The sequence below is a fragment of the Euphorbia lathyris genome, chromosome 1 (genome assembly GCF_963576675.1).
Source record: "Euphorbia lathyris chromosome 1, ddEupLath1.1, whole genome shotgun sequence".
NCBI classification, from domain to species: Eukaryota; Viridiplantae; Streptophyta; class Magnoliopsida; order Malpighiales; family Euphorbiaceae; genus Euphorbia; species Euphorbia lathyris.
This window is the reverse complement of record NC_088910.1, coordinates 41,245,190-41,251,189: the sequence shown is the minus strand read 5'-3', so window position 1 is coordinate 41,251,189 and position 6,000 is coordinate 41,245,190.

Genomic DNA, 6,000 nt, shown 5'->3' with positions numbered 1-6,000 from the left:
AATTTTTATTAAATTATTATAAATCATGATTAAATATGTATAATTACAATTATTATTAATTGTCATTTTATACATTACAAATATTAATTATATCTGAGATATTTAGCGAATTATTAACAAAATTTCTGTTAAAATGTTAAAACTAAATCTATTACGTATAAGTTAAACACAATTTTCTTTTATCTAAGCGTCTAAAATATTTTACTCTGTTATTACTATAGTTACAGGAAACAAAAAAAAATGTACGAAACTGGTTTAATTTATCGACAAATTTATTTGGAAGGTCCGATATGACGACTAAATAATAATCAAACCAGTCTTTTCAAATTTTCTATAGCGCATGACTGAAATTGATCATGCTTGGAAACGTTAAAGTTAAATTTGTCCAATTTCATACGTTAGAGCTAAATCTGCACTTTACTTGAAACATTAAGGTTAAATATTTAGTATATTACTAACAAAAAATTATGTTAAAATACTAAAAACTAAATCTGATACATATGAGTTTACAACATTTTTTTGTCAAACTGTCTAAAATATTTATTGTGTTATTAATATAGTTACGAAAACCAACAAAAAATGTACGAAACCGCTTCAATTAATTGATAAAGTTGTTTGGAATGTCCAATATGACAGTTAAATATCAGTCAAACCAGTTTTTCAAATTTTCGATATCGCATGACTAAAATTGATTTTGTTTGGAAACGCTAGGGTTAAATTTGCACAATATGTTATGACTAAATCTGCAATTCGTTTGAAACGTTAATATTAAAAATTTGGCCCTTGTGACATTATAAGGTCTCTATCTTTTGTTACTATTAACATTTTGATCTTTTTGTCTGTTTTTTAGTTTTTTAACTGTTTTATTTGGTATAAGCATGCAAACAGAAATAACAAAGTAACATGATCATTTTGTACTGTCCTATTACTGTCCTGGAAGGTAAGATATGTTTGGTTAAAAATCTGAAAAATAGACAAAAGGACCAATGGTTAAAGTTGACAAAAAAAACCTTATAATGTGTTTTTTAAAATAGAATGACTAAACAGTGTATTATGTAAAGAGATGAGGCTAAATATATATTTAATCACAATTCATATTTTTTTTGAATCAATCGCAATTCATATTAATTTATTAAAATAAAAAACAAATTTCTAGTCTTTTAATAAATACTTATATATTGGTTGAGAAAAGATGACCTAACCTGCGATGGCGTCTTCTTCCTCGGTGGCCGGCGATGAACCGTTCCCCATTGCACACCTTTTTGATCGGAATTCTTTTGCTCGATTCTCTAATCACGCCTCTGCTTCTAAGCGACATGAGTTGCGCAACTCTCCGCCCTCCTTTGCGGAAGCTGTGAAAGGTTCGTCTTCATCAACGGCAATTCCTGCGCCAACCCATCCGGCCGTAAATGAAGAGGGAGGCTTCATGGCGGTCAGAATACCTCAAGATATATATGAGGAAAGGATCAAATCTGTGCAGCACTCTGTGATTGGTAGAGTCACTCTAAACAAGGGAGACCGGCCATTGAGGCACGCGGAGCTAAAATAGAAACTGAATCAGGTATGGAAACGCAACCTAGACTGGAAATTGATTTCTCTTGGGAAAGGGTTTTATCAAATAATTATGCCTGATGCTAGAGCACTTCAGTTTATTTGGGGACTTGGTGCTATTTCGTTAAAACCGGGCATAATTAGGTTCTCGCCTTGGACTCTTGGATTCAACCCGGAACTACACAAGTCCACTTCTGCACAGGTCTGGGTTAGGCTATACAATCTGCCCTGGGAATTCTGGGACACCAGAATCATGGCTAGCATCGCTCGAGCTATTGGGGTTCCCATCCGATTCGATCAGAATACGGTAAATGGCGAATTTGGGCACTACGCCAGAGTGCTCATTGATGTTGAGTTGACCAAAGAAGTTCAATCTAAGCTCTGAATTGATACCGATAATCATAAGCAGTGGGTTTACTTAGAGTATGGGAACCTCCCAATGCTTTGTGGTACTTGCTCGACTATTGGGCATTCGTCAGCGCAGTGTCGGCGAAATATAGAGGCGAAACAGCAGGTTCAGAAAGGAAAATAGCAGAAATTGGCCAAAGCTGGGCGACGGGTACAATCAGAGGATAATAATGGTAATGGCTATCGAAATGAGGAAGTGAATTTAAATAAGGCAGAAGTTTCAAGGGACGCAGGTGATAAAGACCTATTGATTAACCCTTTGCAAATGGTTCTACACAAAATTGATGTCTCGGGGACTGGAACTGAGAGAAATAGGGCGGAGTCTTCACTATGGGGTGACTGCAGCGAAGGGGGAAGTCGTTCAGTTTCAGACTCAGAAGGGTTTGCGCTGACAGTAGCGGTTGTACTGCCTAAAGAGGTAAATTTCCTAACTGATTCTCCTCAATGGACTCAATATGCGATTAGATCAAAGAACAGGGATTTGGGCATTGTTAATGAATATGCAGCTAAAGGAAATGACTGGATTACTGCTCGAAAAAAGCCTAAGGCCAAAAAGCTAAAAGGCAGAGATAGTAATCCTGTTAAATACACGTGATTATTCTGTACTAGAACTGTAGGGGAATCCATAACACGGGTACCCAGAGATCGCTCATGTTGATCTGCAGATCGAATAACCATGACCTTGTTTGTATTTCTGAACCAATGGTGGATTTTGATAAAGTTCCGGCATTCTTCTGGAACTCTATTGGATTGTAATTACTCTCTCAAAATGCCAACAACTCCATTTGGCTATTTTCGAAGATTGGTATAAGCAATATATGTGCTATCATTCTCAGTCATGAGCAGCATATCACTATCAGGTACAGTTTAGCTGCTGAAGGTTTTCAGATTAGTTTTGTCTATGGTAATAATAGCGCTGGTATGAGAAGAATTCTTTGGGATTCCGTTCTTGATATTTCTAATTATGATAAACGACTCGTTATAGGAGATTTCAATGCAGTTACGAGTGCTCATAAAAAAATAGGGAGAAATCCTTCTGAAAGTAGCTGTCGTGACTTTAGGGATTTTATCCGGAATGGTGGCCTGAATGAGGTGGATAGCACTAGTTTGCAGCTTACTTGGTCGAATGGCAGAATGGGGGATAATCATGTGGAATGCAAGCTAGATAGGGCCTTGGTAAATGACAACTTTATTGATAGCTGGGACAAAGTTAATTGCACGGTTTTACCTCGTAACAAGTCCGATCACTCCCCGATCCTCCTCAATTGTCCTTCTGGCATTGCCTATAAAGGGCGATTTCGTTTCCTCTCTATGTGGACCACACACAGCTCTCTACACAAGCTAATTAGTGATCACTAGACCTCCTGCAATCTCTCTTTGCCGCCAGCTCAGCTTCTGTGTCATAAGCTAAAGACTCTCAGGCCTAAGCTCAGGGCTTGGAACAAAGAAGTCTTTGGCCTGGTGGATAAAAATATTTCAACTGCCTTGGTCAAACTGGAAGAAATTCAAGCCAAGATATCCAAGGAGGGTCTCAATGGCATTTCCTTTGCTCAAGAGGCCGACGCTCAGCAGAAACTTGATCTTCAGCTGTATAGACATGAACTGCTCCTCAGGGATAAAAGCAGAGAAAAATGGTTAAATGCAGGGGATAGAAACTCAGTATTCTTTCACCGCTCGGGCAAAATTCGAAAGGTGCAGTCCTCTTTAAATAGCCTTCTGATCAATGATAATATTGTACAGGATGAAAATGTAATCTCACAGCATGTCGTTAGCTACTATGAAACACTCTTCACTGGCAGTCTACGGCATATCGATTATGACGCCGTCAACTCTGTAATTCCTCGCAGTGTGACGAAAGAGGATAATGGCACTCTTACCGGGCGACCCTTGGATTCTGAGATTAGAAATGTTGTTTTTAACATGAATAAAGATAGTTCTCCGGGGCCTGACGGTTTTGGGGGAATGTTTTATCAGCATTTTTGGGACATTGTTGGGCCGGATGTGTGCCAGATGGTTCACTCTTTCTTTGACACTGGATATATGCTCCCTAGCTTAAACTCTAGCATCATTGCGCTTATTCCCAAAGTTGAGGGGGCAAATGAAATTCAGCAATTTCGGCCTGTTGCAATGGGTAATTTTAATTACAAGATCATTTCAAGGATTATTTCTGATAGGCTTGCTCCTATTGCCTCCAAAATAATTTCTGAAAATCAATTTGGTTTCATAGCTGGCAGAAATATTCATCATTGCATCGCTGCAGCTTCTGAAGGTGTCAATTTGCTTAAAAAGAAATGTTTTGGGGAAACATGGCTTTGAAAATTGATATCAGAAAGGCCTTTGACACCTTAGATTGGAACTTCTTACTTGTTGTGCTGGAAGCCTTTGGATTCTCCCTGAGGTTCAGAAATTGGATCCTGGAAATTCTGAGATCAGCTAGAATTTCAATTTCTTTAGGTGGTGGAATCAAGGGCTTCTTTGGTTGCTCTTGCGGGGTCCGTCAGGGCGATCCACTCTCCTCCACGCTGTTTGGAATTGCTGAAGATTTCCTTGGCAGATGGATATCTAAGCAGGTTGATGATGGTAATTTAGACCCTATGATTTATGCTAGGAGTGATGCTTTTCCCTCTCATCTCTTATATGCAGATGACATGATGATCTTTTGCCGTGCCTCGGTCAAAAATATGAACTATATTAGAGAATTATTTAGACTCTATGAAGCTAATTCTGGTCAAGCAGTTAACTGGGAGAAATCGTAGGCCATTTATGGAAATTTCATAACCGCTGCTCGCAAAATTCGGCTTTTTGACAGGCTGGGCATTAAGACGGCCTCTCTTCCTTTTAATTATCTAGGTGTTCCTTTGTTTCAGGGGGCCCCTAGGTCTAGATTTCTTCAGCCGCTTGTTGATAAGTTCTTAAGCAAGTTCAGCCTATGGCGGGGTAAAACTTTATCGTTTGCTGGTGGGCTAACGCTGATTAATTCCTCTCTCACTGGTGCTCTTGTGCACTCGTTCCTCTTGTACAAATGGCCCGCTGCTTTGCTTTCTCGGATCAACAAAGCTGTTCGTAATTTCCTTTGGACCGGGGATAGGGATAAAAGGAAGTTAATTACTGTTCCGTGGAGAATCTGCTATCAGAAAACAAGCAATGGAGGTTTGGGAATCAAAAAATTTAGGCTCTTTAATCTAGCATTGATTGAAAAATTTTGCTGGGAACTTCTGCAGGGTAAGAGCTTTGTGGCATCACTGATTAGACTTCGTTTCCTTGATCCATCTGGACTAGCAAAACGACTCATTGCTACCTCCACCATTTGGTCCTCTTTGAGAACTACCTATGATCAAGTCAGGTTAGAGTTTGTCTGGTGGTTTGGCGAGAGATCCGATCTTAACTTCTGGACCGACAGATGGATTGTGCCATCAGTTGCTGACCATATTGGGATTCCTAAAAAAGAACAGGCTAAACTTCACAAACCGCTGCATGAATTCAGATTGAATAGGGAATGGATTAACCTTCAGAATCTCGCTGATAATGTGCAGAATAAAGTCAGACGCGTTGAGGGTACTGATGAGCGCGACGCTTGCATATGGAAGCCGGCTAATTCCGAAAAACTAACGGTGCAGGACTATTACCTGCTGGCTAATTCTGAACGACAGATTGGCGGTTCAGGAGCAGCTGCAATCTCGAGGAATGAATCTTGCACAGAGATGTGAGCTGTGCAAAGTTGAGGGTGAATCAATTAATCATTTGTTTGTTAATTGTCAGGTGGCTCAGGATCTGTGGAATGTTGTTTTTGAAAATTTTGGAGTTAGCTGTTATTTTAATAGCGAGATTGAAGGGTTTTTTTTAGTAGAATCTGAGAGATTCGAGTGAGGAGGAGCTTGAGGAAATGTTGGATATTCTCTGTGGTTACCTGCGTTTGGTTCATATGGTTCATTCGGAACAGAGCTATTTTTGACAACGATCTCCATTCAATCCAAATTTTAAGATATCAGCTGCTGCACTATATCAGAGAGGGTTTGGCTGTTGCTGTTCGTGAAAGACCAC